The sequence below is a fragment of the Aethalodelphis obliquidens genome, unplaced genomic scaffold, assembly GCF_003676395.1.
Source record: "Aethalodelphis obliquidens isolate GAN/ISIS:26980383/991018 unplaced genomic scaffold, ASM367639v1 scaffold86, whole genome shotgun sequence".
Classification (NCBI taxonomy): domain Eukaryota; kingdom Metazoa; phylum Chordata; class Mammalia; order Artiodactyla; family Delphinidae; genus Aethalodelphis; species Aethalodelphis obliquidens.
Window position 1 is genome coordinate 599,843 of NW_020838030.1, and position 19,583 is coordinate 619,425.

The window sequence follows — 19,583 nt, forward strand, 5'->3', positions numbered from 1 at the left end:
TGTGTGGGCACACCCTGACTCGCTTGTCCGTCCCCTCTGTGGGGGGCACTCGAGTGACTTTCAGTTTGGGGAACTACGGGCAGTGCTGCTGGGAATCTTCTTGTCGGGCCGCTGGAGGACGCCCGCTCACCTCCTCTGGAGGAGAGTTTCCGGGTTATCCAAGTTCAAGTGTTCAGCTTTAGCCAATTCTACCAAACAGTTTTCTGAGATGATCGTACTGTGTGAAGCTCCCACCAGCGGCGGACAAGAAGCTGCTGTTCTTCCCTGCCCACACTGGAGACTTCCGTCCTCTTCCTTCTGCAAACCCAGTGGGCGTGGGGCTCGTTCGCATGCACCATGTCCTTCTGCTCCCCCACGAGCCTCTACCACACTTCACAGACGACAGAACAGAGGCCCGGAGAGGGAGTCCCTTGCCCCATGTCACACAGCGTGCGGGAGGCGGGATGGGACTTGAGCCAGGCTCTCTGCGGGAGGCGTTCTGCTGGCAGGCGGCGGGTGGAGGGGACGTGGGCGGATGCTCCACAGATTTCCTGACACCAAGTGGTGAGTGGGACTGAGATGCGCTCCTCCCTTGAAGCCGTGCAGCAGGCCGGGTGATGACAGCCGCCCCTGCCTGTCCTCTGATCTGCCAAGGGGAGGCTGTGCTGCACCCCATCTTCTCAGGGCAGGGTCAGGGGAGGTTGGGGGGAGGACGCCCCTGCCCTGGCTGCTGAGAGCACTGGACGGCACCGTGCTGTGACCCCGGGCAGGGAGCCTCTGGGCAGTGCAGCGACTCTCGGTCCAACCTCTGCCCCTCCTGGCAGAGTCTGAGGGCCCGTGTCCATGACCTCCAAGCCTCTCAGGTTCCTCATCTGTTAAACGGGACTGGTGGCGACGCCTGCCCGGAGGGCTGGTGTGAGCCTTGCACGAGCCAGGGGAGGAACATGCTTTGACTGGCACTCGGGGGCGCGCGAGACTCAGATGGCAGGGCCTGGAGGCTGAGGGATGCTGGGATGCTGCCTGCCCGCCGCCCCTTTCTCCCACATGGTGGCTTGTGGCTTTGTTCAGCGGCAGCCAAGCTGTTGAAAGAGTCCAGAACACGCCCCTTGGTTCGGTCCCACATCTGCCCACTCCCTTGGCCTGAAATGGTGGGTCAGACCTCAGGCCGGCCACCCAGGGCATGATCTCTGATGGGAACAAGGCCAGGGCTCCCCTCTGTGAGACGGGCAAACAGAGAGGGCTTAGTCCGGCCAGACTAGAACCCACCAGCTCCTGGACTCCCAGTCCACTGCTCCCCCCTCCTCCACCCTAATGTCGGTTCCTAGTGGTCCCTGGGTCCTTCCCAGGGTCTGTGTCGGGGCTGCCACTTTTCTTAAACAAGCCCATGCTGCCCCTGTCCATCCCTGTCTTCCGCAGAGAGTTTTGTTGATCTGGCTCTGTGCAGCCACATTCCCACTTATGAGGAACATAAGTGTGAGCAAAACAGTCATGCTCTTGACCGTCAGGGAGTTTGCTGTCCAGTGGCAAAGGCTGATGAGGCTGCTGACAATTATGGCACGGGAGCAGTGCCCGGAGACACAGCACACAGGCACTGTGGCCCCACAGTCTGGGTTGGGGGGGGGGCGAAGCCAGGAGGGCTCCCTGGAGGAAGTGATGTTTCAGCTAAGACCTGAAGGCTGAGAAAGAAGCAGGCAGGCAAGGATGTGGGGCCAGTGGGGAGAGGGAGGGTGTTTCTGGCAGGTGCCACAGCACGAGCAGGAGCTGGGAGGTTGCAGAGAGCAGGGTATGGACACGCAAGTGGAAGAAGCCCCGTAGGCGTGGAGGGGAAGGGACACTGTGAGAGGAGAGTCAGAAACACTCTGCTCCTATGGAGGGTAGATGCAGCTCAGAGCCCAACCACTGTAGGGCCTTGCCGGCCTGGCCTCCGGGCGTGGGCTTTGCTCCATGGCCCCTGGGAAGCCACAGAAGGGCTTAAAGGCAGGGAGTCACATGGCCAGACTGTGCTTTAGAAATCAGTGATTGCCGAGAAGAAAACAATATCTTCGGGGGCAAAAGACATGAGCAGAAATTTCACTGAAGAGGAAATGCAGATGGCTGGCAAGGTGCTCATCCTCATTAGTAACAAGGGACATGTAAATTAAAACCACACTGAGATACCATTTCACACCTACTACATGGGCTAATATTAACAGGGTTGGAGTGGAGGTACAGCGTCGGCAGCAGCTGGCGGGAGTGCAGGTTGGTTCAAACACTCGGAAACAGCAGTTTGGCTTGAGCTGGTGAACTTGAAAATGCACACACCCGTGACCCAGTGCTGCCTCTCCTGGACCCTGGCCCTAGAGGACTAGTACAAATGTCATGGGAAGACTGGTGTGAGAGCCATCAGATTAGCATCACTTGTAATAGGGAAAATCAGACAGCAGCCTAATGTCGATAGACAGGAGATTCACCCAGTGTGTTAGGGGCAGTGGAATATCACACAGCACTGAAGGGAAATGCAGACCAGCTGCAGATTGACATGGGTGCACTCATCGATGCAAATAGGAACATTTACACGGTGTTTGTTTAGGTCAAGTTCAAATACAGCCCAAACGACATAACAGTTTAGGGATGTACCCAGAGGTAGTCACCCTTTTCAGGAAAACTGGGGAGATGCTGCAACTGGGGAGGAGCCTGGGAGAGGACTTCTGGATCTGGAAGGCCCTGTCTTTCACAATCTCCCCTTCTGGCATTTTCACAAAATGGGAATCAGCCACTGGGCTCATGTCACATTCTCTCCAGCTGGCTTAACATTTTTGCAGTGGGTGTAACCTGCTTGTTTTATTATTAGTCACCAGCCACAGGCGACAGAATTCCTATCAGGCCCACGTTGCTTCCACGGTGGTGCCTGGCCTCTGGTACCCAGCCCAGCAGGAGTCAATGACTGTGTGAGATCCGGGAATCTCTGGGCTCTCATTGGCTGGACTGGCTCAGGGCTTCCTCGGCTGAGAGCCAATCACTGATGAGCTTGATGAAGTCCCCTTGTGTCTATTGGGGCTTTTACAGAGAACACGCTTTAAGAATGTGTGCTATTAGCTGACAGTATCTGAGTTGAATGTAGAAAAAAATCAACTTCAAATCCAAGAATGCAAATTTATCCGCCCTGTCGGGGTCATTCATGGATTCCTCTCCAGCATCTGGCAACGGACCCCAGTTTCCAATTAGAGGTTCACCCCCCAGCCAGGCTTTTGGGAGAGCATATGACTTGGGCTGAGCCAATCAGCACAGCCCATTCCTCTGGCTGCAGTGATTGGTCCAGGCCTGAGCATCTGACTTAAACCCCCCCCAACTGGAGAGAACCTTACTACCAGTGGAGTATTGCTTCATTTTGTCTGGACTTGAAGGCTTGTGGGCCAGAGCTGCTGGGAATTTTGGTCCCCAGGAGAGGTGCTTCTGGTGGAAAATGGAGGAGAGGGGAGGAGAGCTCAGAGAGAAGCGGGGAGAAACTTGCTCCTGGAGACATTTGAGTACCTGGATCCAGCTATGCTTGAAGTTCTCCCTTTTTTGGCTTAAGCCTCTTTGAGTCAAGTGTTCTGTGACTTGCAGCAGGAAGTCCAGACCGGCACCCCTCCTCAGCTCATCAGTGACACCTCCTGAGCCAGAAACCCAGGAGTCACCCCTGCCCCTCTCTCTCCCCAGCTCCCAGCATCACACCAGCCTGTGTGGTCTCTCTCCTCAGTATCTCTCCAATCCTACCACGTCCTCACGTCACCACCCTCATCTGAACTCCATCATCTCCCACCTGGACTCTAGTACCAGCCTCCTTAGCAGTTCCCACTAATCCTCCAGCAGCTCCCACAGCTCTCAGAATAAACACCGAATGCTTCCGAGAGCCCACTGGGCCTCGTCAAATCCTGTCCTTCCACAGCCCTTCCTTCAAAGGAGTCCTCAGGGCTTCCCTGGTGGCGCAGTGGTTGGGAGTGCGCCTGCCGATGCAGGGGACACGGGTTCGTTCCCCGGTCCGGGAAGATCCCGCGTGCCGCGGAGCGGCTGGGCCCGTGAGCCATGGCCGCTGAGCCTGCGCGTCCGGAGACTGTGCTCTGCAACGGGAGAGGCCACGGCGGTGAGAGGCCCGCGTACCGCAAAAAAACGAAACAAACAAACAAAAAACCCCAAAGGAGTCCTCAGCTTTGTGTGCTCAGCCGGCAGCCGAGGGGCATTGCGGTCCGTGTGTATGGGCAGTTCAATAGTCACCGCAAATAACTACTTCCAGCCTGGGTCACATCGCCTGAGGTCTAAAGGTTGGAACGTGGAAGGTGAAACTTCTCTCTAGGCTGCACAGAGAGCCCTGGGGTCCTGAGCTCAGCCTCTGGCCCAACCTTGGGAGAGGGACAGGCTGCGCTGACCACAGGGTGCTGGGCTTTGTCGGTGTGGAGAACAGTCGCCCTGGGCCCTGACTGAGGAGGGGCAGGGAGCTCTGCGGTTACCGGAGGGCAGGGCCGGAGCCCAGGAAGGAGTCGCCTCTCTGTGCGAGGAAGACTTTTCTCTCCACACCTAATAGCCCAGTTTCTGGCTCCTTCTTCCAGGTTCACCTGGGGCAGAAGGTTCCAGGCTCCTCCACTCAGGGAAGGGTGTTCTGGGCCCTGTCCCCCGGCAACCCTATGGCCAAGTGGGGCCCAGGGGTCTCAGAGTTGGATCAGGAAACACAGAGCCTGCTGGGCCATGGCTCTGGACTGGGAGGCCTAGACTGAAGGGCTTGGGACTCTGGGGTGGGAGTGGGCACGGGGCTCACACAAGCTGCCTGGTGGGACAGAGAGAGCCTGGATTTGGACCCAAGCCCAGCTCTGAGTCTCAGCGGTGTGGTGGAGAGGGATGCAAGAGACATGGTCGTACCAGAGCTTCCTAAAGTGTATGACACCATGACTATTTTACTGTCTTTACTATTATTCCAAAAAGCTTCATCCAGGACGCGGGGGCCCTCAGCCACTTTTCTGCTGGGGGGATACTGGGTCTTGCTGGAGTGATCCTGCATTTGTAGCCACTGTGCTCCGTTGCTGGCTGGGGGGCAGCTCAGATGGAGGGGGTGGGCGGTCACCCGCTCTGCTTGGAGCAGGAGATCTGAGTGATGCGTTCCCATGGCCGCCACGAGCATCATTACCCTAAGCTCGTTGGCACCCAAGGACTGGTTGGGTGGAGCCCTGTCAGGTAACTGGAGGTCATTTGGAGCCTTGGAGGCCAAGGTTCATTATTTAGAGATGTGTTTCCCCTCCCCACATTCCTAGAAGGGGAGGCTTCCAGGAATTACCGGAAATTCCTGTCCCTCAACAAGGCATTGTGCTAAGGGTCCAGCTACCAGCTCTGTGGACCCGGGTAACCAGAGGACTCAGAGTTAGATTAAAGGGTAACAATGAATGAAGGATGGATGAATGAATGAACAAAAATAGTGCTGGAAGAAAACATAGGTAGCTTACTACGTCCCTCTTAGAATGGAGAAAGCCTTTCTAAGCACAAAGGAAAATACTGGAAAGTTTTTCTACATCAAACTTTACAAGTTCTACATGTAAAAAATATATATATACAGAAACAAAGTTAAAACAGAGGTGTCTGCTGTATGTACTTGGCGGACAAAGGGCCAGTACTACTACTATACAGAGAAGTCTTAAAAATTATTAAGATGAACGCCTCAAGAATGAAAGTGAATGAAGGACATGTACATGGAGCTCTCAGAAGACACACAAATGGCTGGTAAACATTTACAAAGGCAATCGGCTTCAAACAACGGGACAACATCGTCCCCTGGCAGACATATCACAAGCATTTACAAATGTACATGCCCTTCGCCCTTGCAACTTCTGTGAGGTGGACAAATGTCCCAAAATACAGATTCAAGAATATTCTTCAAATCATTTTTCATGATAAAAAAATTGGAAATGATCAGTGGAGGATCAGATCAACCGTGGTTATAGCAGATAGTGGAATACTGGGCAGCTCTTGACAGTGATTGTGTAGATACATGTTTTGTTGTAGAAAATGGCCACAATAGATCACATAAAAATGTAGCAGAAAAAGTGTTCATTAGAATTTGATCGTGGGTATGCATACATACATTCATTCATGCAACAACTTATATGTATAAAACAAAAGGGGTTGGAAGAGCTTCTCTTGTGAAGGTGGGTTTTTTGGTGTTGAATGTTTTTTAATGTGTGTTTCCTAACTTGTTTATTAAAAATCAGAGTCAGCCTCTCCCATTTCACAGATGGGAAAACTGAGGCTTGGCGTGAGCAAGAAACCTGCTGGGACCAGGCCTCCCGTCTCTGGGCTGCTCCAGTAGGGAAACGGCTCTGAGACCCTTCAGCCTAGTTCTCCAGCCCGCTAGGGAGGTCCCAGCCCCTGAACGGAGTGCCCCTGGCCTCCTTGCTCTCCCCGCTGCCAGGCGAGCTGGCCTGATTGCAAGGCTGGGCCAAGTCTTGTCTAGTGTGGCCAGAACTTTTCAGAAGTGCCAGAAATTTCATCACACCAGGCGGAGGGATGGGCGGGGGTGAGTCACGAACGAGCGAGGCCACAGGAGGTAGGGGCTGACCATTCCCAGATGGGAGGCGTTAGGCTGGGCAGCTTTCCTGGAATAAGCAGACAGCTTGGGAAAGTGTGAGTGAGAGAAAAATTGTAACGGCTTCCCCCACCTCCTCTCTCTGCATATCCCCCTCCACGTGCATCAGCCCCTCCAGCCACTCTGCCAAGGGGGCGCCTGGTCCCTGTGCATACCCTGGGGATGGGGAACCCACTGCCTGACTGCAGGGTGCTTCCCTCCTGCCTCGGGAAGGGCAGGGAGAGCGTGTGAACTCGAGTCAGACTGCTCTGGGCTGGGGCCCTAGCTATGCCATCGAGCCTCAGTTTCTTTGTCTGTGAGATGGGGGTGATAATATCTAGTCCCACTAGGACTGTTTTGAGGATCGAATGAATGAATCAGCGTAGGGTGCCTATTAAAGTGTACGATGAACAGATACGAGTTTACTTTTCATTTATTTAAGGTAAAGCATCCTTGGGGATCATGAAAAACGGATCCCTGATGGCTCAGGGATCCAAAGGGATCCTGATGGCCAACGAACCCGGTGTCCAAAACGGGCCTGGGAAATGCCGGTAGGTAATGTCGCCACGGTGAAACTCGGGCTATTAGCCAAGGCTCTTGGGTGCAAGCGATAAAAGCCAAATTGAGATTGGCTGAAGCCCCAAAGGGAATTTAGTGGCCCCTGGAACTGAAAGGGGTGGGCTGGCTTCAGGCCTTACAGACTCACAGCTTACTGCATTTGAGAGCTCATTTCTCTCTTAGTGAAGGTCTGGGCCAGGTACGGTGGCTCCATGATGCTCAGGTCTGCCTTCCACCCAAGTGTGACTTCCACCTGGTAGTCGAGGCGGTGCTGCAGCTCCGTGCCCACCCCAGGCCGCCGCCTCCAGCAGGAAGGAGAAAGGGAGGGAGGGGCCACACCACTTTTGCTCCCGTTCAGTGGCCTCAAATTTTCACTTTCCTACCTGGATGCTGGAGAGGCTGGGAATGTAGTCTTTAGTCAGGCAGCCGTGGGTCTGTGTCAGGTTTCTATAGTTTTGTTTCTTACGTGGAGAGTGGGGGACGGCTGGTCACGTCTGCCCCGGGTGGCCCAGCTTCCACAGGGGATGGGAAGGCCAGGAGGTGGGGAGGTTTTCAGTGCACGATCAGCTTTCCATGGGGTTGAAGAGTAGGAGGCCGGGGCTACGGACAGGAGCATGCATGGGGTGGGCGAAGGGGCTTGAGAGGTGGGTGGAGTCCAGACCAGAGAGGACCTGAATTGCGTTCCCAGGACTGCCTGTGTGCCCACAGATCTGAGCTCCATTCACGCCACCTGCCAGCCACTGCCCTCGGCCACCCCTTGGGCCTGGGGGGTGTCTACCGCGGCCCACACCTGGGGGCAGGGCCAGCACAGACACTGGGACTCAGGGCCGTCTGAGCAGGGGATGCCAGGGCCTGGCATGAGGCATCGTGGGCTCCAGGTGGGAGGGACACAGTTGGAAGAAGGGCAGGGGGAGGCTGTGCTTTCTACACTTGGCAGCATCTCCGGGCACCTGGGGCTTAAAAACTACAGATGCCCAGCTGCATCCTCCGGAGACTCAGCTCCACCCGTTCTGGGTGTAGACGCCCCCGGGTGATTCTAGAGGACGGATTTGTCCTACAGCTGAGGTCTGGGTGGTGCTGCCCTGGGGCTTGTTGGGCAGAAGTCTGACAGGCAGTGCCACCCCTGGGTGAGGAGCGCCTCTGTGCGAAAATCACTGCCCATCCGCTCTGAATATGTATCCTGTAGTTACGGAATATTCTCGAGTCTGGCTGGGCCCAGACACTCACTTTCCGTGCTGCCCAGTCATGGTGGCTACATCGGATGCTGAATGTGAGGCCAGAGCGATGACGGAGCCGGCCCAGTGCAGAGCTCACCCCTGGACAAACGGGGGTCCCTTGGCCCCCAGAAGCAGCAGCAGGCCAGGTCCTGGCAGGGGGGTCAGGCCCAGCATCCAAGGAGCCAGCTGCCCCCATGCTGCCGGCACCCAGGTGTGCAGGGAGATGGGGGCGCCATGCTGGCTCAAGCTGGTCTAGGTCGTGTGCCGTTAGGAGCAGCAAGCATTTAACTGAGGGCTCATCACCTGCCAGACCTGCTCTAAGCATCTCCAAAGCAATCACAGGAGACAGGAAATATTTTGTGGACGAGGCCACTGAGGGCAGAGGGCTAAAGCCACCGTGGACGTCACACAGGGGCACGTGGCTTTAAACCAACCACGTGGCTACAGGGCCCATGCGTGTAACCCCTACGCTACTGTTGTGTGGGTTATTATTATTGACACTCTTAGTTCTCAGATGCCAGAAGAGGCACAGTAACCTCCTCCTGGCTACCCAGCGAGGATGCAGACCCAGGAAGCCCGGCGGGCCTCCTCCGCTCCACCCGGGCTGGCCGGGGGTGCAGGTGGGCCCCGCACCCGCCAGCCCTGGCGCCTCGATGCCCGGGAGGCTGCCGAGATGTCACCGATGTAACTCGGCTGCCCACTCTGAGCATTCTGTCTTGGCCTTATCGGCCTGGAACTCCCTCCAACCGTGTCTCGCCTGAGCCCCGGGCCCCAAATTCCTGGTGGGTGATGTGCACTCCGTCTGCGATAACAGCCCTGGCAGGGCTCCGAGGGGGCGGCTGCCTTAGTGCATCTCCAGCTCAGATAACAGGGAAGTATCTCACTTTCTCTCCTGGAAAGCTGTCCAGGCCTTGGGGGCGGGCTGAGGGGAGGCCAAACCTCCGCTCGGACACCTGGGGCAGGAAGGGAGCGCATTGGAGGGCAGAGAGTCGCCCAGGCTCACGTGAGGCAAGGCCTGGTGCCTTCCACAAGTAATGACAGAAGGAAGGATTCAATCTACCACTCACTCAATCATCAGATGCTTACTGAGCTCGCCCCTGGGGCCAAGCCCTGTTCAAAGTACCCTTGGATTTCAGTTCAGTTAATCTTCTCAACAATCCCACCAGATTGGCCCTGATATCATTCAGCTCATTTTACAGTTGAGGCAATCAAGACCCAGGGACGTCAAGCAACTTGCCCAAGGTCACACAGCTGGTGGATGGTGGTGGAGTTTTTACCAGGCTCTCTTACCTACAGTCACTTATAAATGAATTTTAAAAAGGCCGCTAGTGACAAGTACTCTGAGGTGTAGAGAGGGGAAAGAGTGACCGAGGGAGGGGCAGTTGCTATCTCTGCTGGGGTCTTAGGGAGGGCTCTCTGGGGTGGTGACATTGCACCTGTATCTAATCAAGGGTGAGCCAGCCATGGGGACCTGGGGGAAGGGCATTCCAGGCAGAGGGAACAGCAAGTGCAGAAGCCCCAAGGGAGAACAAGCTCCAGTGGGGAAAATGGCCCAGAGAGGAAGGGCCTGGCATGGTTACACAGAAAGCCGGGGTAGCCTGGCCCCAGGCTCTCAGTGCAGGCTTTGCCCCTCCGTCTCATTTGTGGCTCCTCCGCGGCCAGCCCTGTCTGAGCCCCTGGGCACTTTCTGGCTTTACCGCCTCCCAGCTGTGTGACCCCAGGCAGGTGGCTTCCCCTCTCGTTGCTTTTGCTCTTTGCTGCCTCACCCAAGTCCTGGGCTCCGGAGACCCCCGGCATGGGGGTGGGGCACACTCTGGGTCCACGGCTGCTGCTCTGATGTGAGGTGGCAGCCGCTGGGCCATCTGTCTCCTGGCAGGGATGGAAGGAGCTCCCAGAGGTCCTGGGCTAGGCCTCAGGACCTGGAGAATGTGGCCCCAGGACTGCGAGAGACACAGAGACTAAGGACAGAGTCGGAGGGAAATGCAGAGACCAAGGACAGAGTAAGACAGAGAGACAGACTGCTGTCAAAACTGAGATGGAGACCCAGAGCAGGAGAGGCAGGGTGGGTGAAGAGTGAGACGATCCAGAGAGACACGGAGACATGGGCCATCTGAAGGGGACACAGAGAGCTACAGAGAGACGTCGATTCACAGCAGCAAAGAGAGATTGAGACGGAGTGGCTAAGAGATAACAAGAGAAAAAGTTGTGAATGCTCTAAATGCCGCTGAATTGTACACTTTCAAAGGTGAATTTTACACTATGTGAATTTTACTACATTAAGAAGAGAGAGACGGAAGGTGGCAGAGAGAGACAGAGATGGAAGGACAGACTTCCGGGATCCCGACTCTCTCTGGGAAGGGACCAGGGTGTGGGTCCCTGTGCCAGAGTCCGGGCCTGCAGGGCCCAGTGGGTTTGGGGCCAGTCCCCCTTTCACCGGGTCTGCTCTGGTGCCAAATGTTTGCCCTGATCTGCCAGGGCCTGATTTTGCTTGTGTGGGTTTTGGGATGGGGTTTTGAGCCCTTGGCCTGCAGAAAGCATCTGGGAGGTAGCCTGTTCCCTGTAGGTCCTCTTACCAGGCACAGGCTCCAAGGCTGCCAAACCTGGTGAGTGGGGACCCGACGACGACCCATCCTGCCTCTGCTCTGGGGGGGAGAGTTACGGTACTTAACGTTTTGAGCTGAGAGCCTGGACTGTTCACTGCCTGTTGGGCCCTGTGCTGAGGGCACGACATGGGGTTCTCCATGGCTCCCCACCAGCAGCCCAGGGTTAATCTGCCCAAGAGATGAGGAGGCTGGGCTCAGAGAGGTCAAGGGCCTTGGTTGAGGTCACACAGTGGCCACAGGCAGATGTGGAGGTTAGGGAAAGGACAAACCTAGGCTGGAGGCTGGGACCCGGTGCCAGCAGGCCGGGGTGGGTGGGGAAGGGGTGTGGGGGCGCCCAGGGCAGGCAGCAGGGGATGGGAGGCGGCCAAACTGGGCCTCCCTCCAGCCAGTGTTACTTCTAAGCCTCGCAGGCCGTCCCAACTTGCCCGAGGTGGCCGAGCCCATCTTCCCGGCGGGGACACTGAGGCCCAGGCTGGCTGAGGTTCCGGGCCAAAGAACGCTGCGGGCAGCAGGGCGGGGGCTGGGACTCCGCGTTCAGACGCGGCGACGAGGGGGTGCGGCGAGGGGGGCGCGCCACGGGGGAACGGGGCTCGGGGCGCACGCGCGGCGCGGCCAAGTCCGGCCCCGGGTGCGCGGCTGGGCGAGGAGCGTCGGCGCCGGCTCGGCCCCCTCCCCGGCCGCGGCGGAGACCCCGCCCCGGAGGTGGAGGGGGCAGGGCGGGCAGGGGGCCCGGCGCCGGCTCAGCCCGCCCCTCGACCCGCCCCGCCCCGCCTCGCGCCGCCCCGCGCCGCCGCCGGACTCCCGAGCTCTAGACGCGCCGACGGCGGGGCAGACGGACTAGTGGACAGACGCGCCCGCCGCGGGACGAGCGGAGCGCAGCGCGGTGAGTGCACGCGGACCTCGGCACGCGCTGCGGGCTCCACGCCCCCGGGCCGGCCGTGGGGACGGCGCCCCGGCGGGCGGATGCGACACCCTGGCCGGCGCCCGGCGGCTCGCGAGGTGGCGGAGGGCCCCCACCCGCCCGGGTCCCGCCACCCCCTCCCTCTTCCGCGCTCCCCCACCCCGCCCCGCAAGTCCCGAACCCGGGTCATCGTCCCGGGAGGGAACTGGGCCCTCGGTCGGGCACCGCCGCCGCCGCGCGCTCTCCTCCCCCTCGCGTCCGCCCATCGCAGGCGGCAGAAGTTCCTCAGGCTCCGCGGGGCGGCCCCGCGTCTCCGTCCCGCATCCCCCCTCCAGACCCTTTCGCTCTCACGCACGCCCGGCCCCTCACACTCATCTGTCACACGTCGCTCTTGCGCACGCAGGCTTCACACACACGTGCCTGGCACACGGGCGTCTCCCAGACACGCACGCCTCTGTCAGCCCGCCGTCTGTGAAACGCGTGTGCCTCGTTAACACACGCGCGTGTCTGTCACACACACATATGTCTCACATGTGTCACACACGTGTCTCTCACATCCCTGGGGCGGCAGACAGACCCCCTCCCCCCCCACCGTGACTCTTGCACACACAGTCGTACACGCCAACAACTTAAGAGTCCAGCGGACCCCGGCCCTCTCCCCTGGGCGAGCACAGCCCTCCGTGCCGTCCTGAGCCGGATGGGCCCCGAGTCGGGCTGGGGGAACCTCTGGGCTGAGGCTCCCTTAGGGTGTGGGGAGCACGGGCAGGGGGCTCAGTAGGCAGGGGTGGCCCCGACTCCGGGGACCTCCCCATTCCTCATCACCCCCTGCCCCCCTGCATCCTCTCCCCCTTCCCACTCTCCCTGCAGGGGTGCCCTCCCTCCCTTTGCTGTCACAAGGTCTCACCCCACCTCGGTTTGTGACCACCACTTGGGCGGGTCCAAGCCAGCAGGTGTCGCCGTGACGGGCCAGAAATGGAAGGAAAATTGGGGTGGTGTTCGTCATCCAGAGCCCCTTGAGTAAGGGTGCCGGTCCAGGGCGCTGCCTGAGAAAGCCCTGATGCCTGGTCCTGGCACGAGTTTGTGGCCGAATCACTGGGGCTCTGAGCCTCACCTTCCCCACGTGCAAATGGGGGTGACGATCCCTGCCAGGAGGAAGGGAGGGCCCGGAAACTACTGCCCCCACCCTCGCCTCTTGGCGTCCAGCGCCTGCCCGCCCGTGTTAAGAGGGTTGGGCCGGGGAGGGATGAAGTGAAAGGCCGTTACCTCCTGCAGGCGCAAACTTGCCAGCCCCTACCGCAGCTGGCTGTGCATGTTTTGTTTGGCTCTTACCCTGTTGTTATTATTTTTAAAAAGTTAATTAGCTGCCAGCATTTACAAATTGGCAGCTTTCACATAAAAGTACGGATTTCCGTCTTCTGAAAAATCACAGGGTCTGCAGCTCAGGACCCACATCTCTGCGAGGTGCCCTTCGCTAGTGCTGCTTTTCTGCTGCCCCTGGGCTGGGGCAGGAGACCATCTGGCCACAGTTCCCACCCGGCCTGCGTAGACCTCTGTGTCGTCTGTGCCTGCTGTGTAAACTGGGCCGTTTTTGCAGCAGTGCCCACCCCGGAGTGGACCTAGGGTAGTCCCCTCGCCCATGGCTGGTGAGCCTCGTATGGCCTTAGTGGTGGGAGCCATGAGGGGACCTGGAGCGCGGGGCCTCTTTGTGATGGTGGCCGGCACTGTCTGCGGGGCTCTGGGGGTGGGCGCTGGGGTCCCTGTGGGAGGGAGGCAGGGATCTCAGAGCCAGGCCGCGTCCTTCGCTTTTCTCCCCAGATCCCAGCCATGATCCTGCAAGGTCGCAGTCTTGCCCCTTTCGAAAGTTGGGGAGACTGAGGCCCAGGAAGGGTCTCCCAGCAAACAAAGGGCACAGCTGGGATTTCAGCCTAGGTTTTTCTGACTCTAAAACCAAGCTCTTTGCCAGCCTTTCAGTGAGTCCACGAGGGGAGGGACTTGGTCTCATTGACCCTGGGCAAATTCCCCAAACCACGTTCACACCTGACAAGGCAGTAGGTGCTTAATGAACGCTTGTGGAAGGACTGAGGGCAGTGAAGCTGCCTTCTCAGCAGGGTTCAGGGTGGAGCTCAATTCAGGGCCTAAGGTGACAGTCTCACATGACCTAGAGGACCACCACGGTTCCATTTGATTGGCCTGAAAGCCCAGCACACTTTCCTGCTCTGCTCTCGGGTGACTGTGACCCCAAGACCAGTGTGGTGAAGACCCCAAGTCCCTGCAGGGCCTCAGGGGGACCATGGTGTGTCCTGTTGGGCGTCAGAATTCTGTGTTTGCCTTGTACGTGGGGCTGTGGGTGGGAGCATTTTTTCCTTCGCTCCCTGGCTGGCCTTGGTGGAGGAGGCACTCTGCAGGGAGGGACGCGGGCCGAGGGACAGGCCCAGCTCCCGCGCGCGCGCGCTCCTTGGTGGCCTCTTGCTGGGTGGCGTGGGGTGGGGCAGCTGCTGAATTATTTTACGTCCTGGTTCCTGTGACTCTCTGCTGTCTCTGTTTACCACGTTATGCGGCTGAATTCATGGGATCTGAATGTCCCTGTGATGTGTGTCCTCCTGGAAGTTTGTTGACTGAGTGAACGAGGACCAGCCCTGTCGGCGGCACACGGGACTTGGGGATGGTGGGCAGCCCCTGGCCTCATCCGTGTACCTCCTGGGTTTTCGTTCCTGCTGGGGAGGAAGGTGCTGGGCCTGGCCAAACAGGTGGTGCAGGGGGTCTCTCCCTCCCGTCAGTGAGCCTCAGTCTTCCCTTCTGTAAAGTGGGTGCTGTCTGACCACTTTCTGGGGCTCACAGTACTGAAGTGGGTGTTGGGGATGGGAGCTGGGGGTCTGTTGCCTAGGAGGTAGGTGGTGTATCCCCTCTCTGGCTTCTTGAGCTCTGAGCACCCGCCTCCCCACCAGCTGAAGGCCCTGCCCTGGGATGGAGTTCTAGCTCGCAGTGGGCAACCCAGTCCAGGCGGGAGAGCGGGGCCCTCTGAGAAGGGGATCTCTGAGCTGAGATGGGAGGGTGTGGGCAGAGGGTACAGCTGGTGCAAAGAAAGGACTTTCGGTGGGGCCTGGCTTGGTGTGTGCGAGGGACAGGAAGGGAGGAGGCAGGAGCGGGTGGGCGAGGGGAGGGGGGAGGAGGAGAGGGGTGGGGCAGGACATTTGAAAGCTTCGGAGAAGTTTCTCTCCAGGGAGCAATGAGATGTGATTCCCATTTTAAGACACCCTCCCCAGCTGCAGGATCTAGAGGTTGTAGGCCTCCGTAGTGAGGATGTTGGCAGGAGTGCGGAGGCCCTGTCCCGGGCCCTGTGCCGGAGGGCAGGTCTCAGCCTTGAGAAGCCACAGGTAGGTGGGGAAGCAGGGCTGTGGACAGACACTTGAGATCCAGGGTGATATGTGCTGGTCAAATAGATGTTGGTGCAGCCATACAATGGGATATTATGCAGCTGTAAAAAATGAGGTGGCTCTGATCTTCAAGATCTGTTGAGAGGAAAACGAGGTGCTGAATGGTGTGTAAGATACGCTGCCTCTTGTGTCAAATAAGACGTAAATCCACGTTTGCTTATAGGCTCATAGGCAAACACTGAGAGGAAGCCCTGGGGGGTTGCAGTGGTTACCTGTGGTTACCTGCAGGGCGTGTGCAGGTGGGGGACAAGGGTGCAAGGTGAGGGGACACTCCCGTTGTGTGCCTTCTTATATTTTCTGGATTTTGAGCCGTACCACTGTATTGCCTGTTCCACTATTACATTAAATTCAAAAGCAGTTGGGCAGTTGGTGGGTGACTGTTCATTTGTGAGTTTTAAGTGCAGTGTTTAAGGATGGGTTTTAAGTTCCCTTTACTGACCTTGTTGTCGAACACACTGACTTCTTTCTGGCGTGGTATACAAAGGTTTCCACTGTGATTAAAATTAGATGGGAACAAAGTCACTCTTTTGCACAGTTTGGCAATCGGACAAAAGAAAAAATCCCCCCTTTTTGTCTTCCCCCTTTTCCTGTGGGTGTTTCCTTCTGCCGACTTGACTGCTGGCTTTTCCTGGGGTGGGCACCACAGCAGTTAGCGTCCCATCCTCAGCCTGTTTCCACAGCCCGCCTCCCAGCCGGACCGGAGCCTAGCGACAGGTCCAGTCCCCCGGGGGTCTGTGCAGGTGGCAGCTGGGCACAGGGAAGTCCCCGCTTTGGACACCTGCCAGGCTCACATCCCACCTCTGCCACTCACAGGCCATGCTTCCTTCGGGCCAGTGACCTTTTCTGAGCCTCAGTTTCCTCATCTGTCAAATGGGTGTCATAACCCCTCTCTTAGGGTTGTTGGAAGGAGGAAGTAAGTGATACCTACCAGGGTGCTGGTCACTGTTCTTGGGATAAAGCAGTACCAATACGACCTCCACTGCCCCCACAGAGCTTGCTTTCTGTCAGAGCTGGCCGTGTGCGCCTGGGCTAAAAAGCAGACGGAGCTGGCTGAGACCAGGGTGGGGGTGGGGCTGCTTTAGGTAGGGCGTCGGAGGAGGCCCGTGGAGTACGGACACTCAGGCAGAGGGCACAGCACGTGCAAATGACCTGGAGCAGCTGGAGGACAGGACCCCTGTGAGCAAGGAGGGTGGTCAGATCTGGGGGTGCAGGAGGGCTTTCAGTTTTATCTTGGGTGTGGTGAGGTTTCAGTTCGGGGAGGGGTGAGGTCTTCCTGGGATTTTCAGGCTCCCTCCACTCCCCGCCCCAGCTGCTGGGAGGGTAGCAGCCTGGAAGGTAGCAGCAGCCTGGGGCCTCCATCCGGGCCTTGTGGGGCAGTGGGAGCGGAGTTGCAGCCTTCCTCCTCGAGGGCGGGCAACCCTGGGCAGGGGTTGTGTGGGAGCAGCTGGGAGAGGCTGGCTGGACTCGGGGTTCCTTCCACATCGGGGGCCTTGGTCCCGCTCCTTGCACACAGCACTCACGATAGCCTCTGGTGTGGGCCGGCCCACGGTCCCTCCCTGGCCCTCCCGAGGGCCCCAGAGACCCATGTAGGCAATTCTGAAATGCTTCAGTCACAGCTGTCCTGGAGGAGAGCACAGAGGCTCTGGGAGCCTAGGCATGGTGAGGGAGGGCTCCCTGGAGGGGGTGATACTGGCGCTGTGATGTGAAGGTTGAGGGGTGGACAGTGGAAGGTGGGTTGGAGGAGGGGGGAAGGAAGGCTGGCCCCGTGCACTGGACCAGACATGGAGGACCTCATGTCTTGCTCTGAGGGTGGCAGATGGGCAGCCTCGGGGTGTTTCTGAGCAGGGGAGGGGCATGGCCAGAGTGCTGGAGGGGCCCTCTGGCAGCCCAGGTGTGTGGGGGGGAGTGGAGGGGCAAGCTGGCAGGCAGGAGGCTTGAGCGGTGACGGCAGGGAAACAGGCTCGGAGGGGGTGGGCCTGACTGCAGCCGCACAGCAAGTGAGGAGGGGCTGGGCGGGAGCTAGGTCTGTCCACCTCGAGGTCCTGCCCCGGGCTGGCCGCCCTGGCTTATGGGGTACTGTGGCACGTACGCACCACTAATTCCTCTCCTTTGGGCCGGTCCCTTCCTGGGGCCCCTCTGGGGTCAAGCCATGCGTCATTTTGCCCCATTGTCCTCAGTGTTGTTGGAATTTGGAAACGTTGCAAAAACACCTCTGTCTTCTCATATACGGAGATTATTGCAGAGAAAGTGCTGGTTTGGGGAAAGGTTATTTCCTTCCTCGAGGGTGGGGAGCCTGGCTTTTCGGTGTGTGGGGGCTATAATGTGGGCGGCCACAGCGACCCCGCCCGGGTCAGTGTTGGTGAAGAAGTGGTGCGCCTGCCTGCCTGTCTGCTGGGGGCGCGGGTGCGGCCGGGGGGTGGGGGGAGCGTCGAGAGCCTCCGCGAGGCCAAGAGGGTGGGGGCCGCGGGAACCCATGTGCCTGGGAGTGGATGGCCGCCTGCGGCCACGGGAGGCTTTTGTCTTCAAGCAGACCCTGCTGGCCTCAGGCCATCTCACCTCCCAGGGCCTCAGTTTCCTCATCTGCGCACTGGGGACAGCCCTCCTGGTTCTGCTGTCATTTGGTGCCCGGGAATGGCCTGAAGCGTGGGAAAAGGGTTCTGAGGGGCTGGGTGATGGTGGGGTGAGGACCTCGCCAGGCCAGGGAAGCACCTGCCTGGGCCCAGATGACGGGGGCCTTGGCTTCTCCATCTGTAGCATGGGCCTGGTGGCGGTGCCCGCCTGGGAGGGTCCTGTGGAAAGCCCCCAGTGCGGCTCTTGGCACACATGCAGTGCTTAGTTAACACGTGTTAGCTCGGTTCTGTCGAGGGTCACGCCCCCCTTCTCCGTGATCACTGATATGCCATCGTCTGCATCAGGGCTGGCCCTGGGCCTTGTGCTCCGGGCTCACCCATTGTTGAGCCTCCCAGAGTTCATCCTGCCTCAGCCTGGGTCTCTCATCCAGCTGTGTCTGCGATCACCAAGTGAGCTTTTGGCGCTCCAGAAAATTCTGTTCTTAGAGTCTCCCCACAGTGGTCTTGACACACGTGCACAACCACACGGTACCCTCCTTGACCTGAAACACACACAGGCGCCTGTAAACACACACACGCACACACACGTTCTCTTTCAAGACCACCATGCTTCATTCTGGTTTCCATGTCAGCTTTCCGAGGCCTCAGGAGCTGAGAGATTAGCCATCCTCCTGGGGGTTCAGTGCTGGCCGAGCTCCCTCATCTGACCCCCTGCGTATCCTCAGAGCAGATGAATTCAAGTGTTGTCCGAACACGGGCCCTGCATAGGGGGTCTTGTGCCCTTTCTTGGCGCAAAAAAAAAAAAAAAAAAAAAGCCAGGGCATGTTGGCTTCCGCGTGTGCTCAAGCAACCATTAGCACAATGCCGCCACGTTTTGTGCTGGATCGCCCCCACCTCTTGTGCCTTTACATTATAGTTAATAGATTTTAAATAGTTCCTCCCCTGTTTTACTTACACTTATACTAGAAGGAGGCCGTTTTCCACAACTGTAGATAGAATCAGGATCACTCGCTCTAAATCAGCAATACCCGTGAGAACAAAGGTGACAGCCCCGGTGCAGGACTGAATCCCAGCCCCTGCTGTTCCCAGCCTCTGCCGGCCTTACGCCCGGTGCGCCTACCTCCTCTGTGCCACGAAGGAAGGTTGGCAAGGGTCAGGGAGGTGTTCGCTCCACACAGAGTTCTCTGCCGTCCTGACTGCGTAAGAGGATAAAGGGGGATGATTACACATCGCGGGGCCGCTGGTACTGCTGCCTTCTCCCTGAGGTCTCACCTCACCCCGAGAGGTCATCTCTAGCCCGACTGGGAGAGGACCCTCTAGCTGGTCATTACACACCTTGTATCTTCTGGGGATCCCTTCCTGCTTTCTGGGCCCCCCCTTGGCACGTTTCCTCCTGGGCGGGGCTGTGAGAGGAGGCTGCTGTCCCTCCAACGGAGATGTCTTCTCTGAGACCAAGTTCCTCGTTCTCAGGTAGTGGTTGGTCCCCATTCCCACGTGGGGGCTGTGGTGTCCCCTACACCCCAGCTCTGTGCCCTTCTGGCTGCCTGGGCAAAGCCCTGGAGGGTGAAAGCAGCTTAGCCTGGGCCGTCCTGTGGCCTGGGGTCCATGCTAGTGGGGGACAGGCTGGAGCTCAGGGCCAGGGCTCCAGTGCCGGGAAAAGGGGGCGATGGCGCCTGGCAAGGTGAGGCTGGGCCCGGTCCAGGGAGGAGGTGGGGAACTAGGCCTGGCCAGATGGGAGGGTGCCTTGTAAACTGTA

The 19,583-nt window shown here is 58.5% G+C and overlaps 1 protein-coding gene across 7 annotated transcripts in view; it reads left to right on the top strand.

The window, feature by feature from the left end:
• The first annotated feature begins 11,683 nt into the window (after positions 1 to 11,683).
• FBLN2 (fibulin 2) overlaps positions 11,684 to 19,583 on the top strand; it is a 74,892-nt gene continuing 66,992 nt past the window's right edge. For 6 of the 7 annotated variants that reach the window (XM_027093688.1, XM_027093686.1, XM_027093693.1 and 3 more), the window contains exon 1: positions 11,685 to 11,805. The gene's annotated coding sequence lies outside the window, so the exon portion shown is untranslated. Of the gene's footprint in view, positions 11,806 to 19,583 lie in introns of all 7 variants that reach the window. The other variant, XM_027093690.1, reaches the window with a different exon arrangement.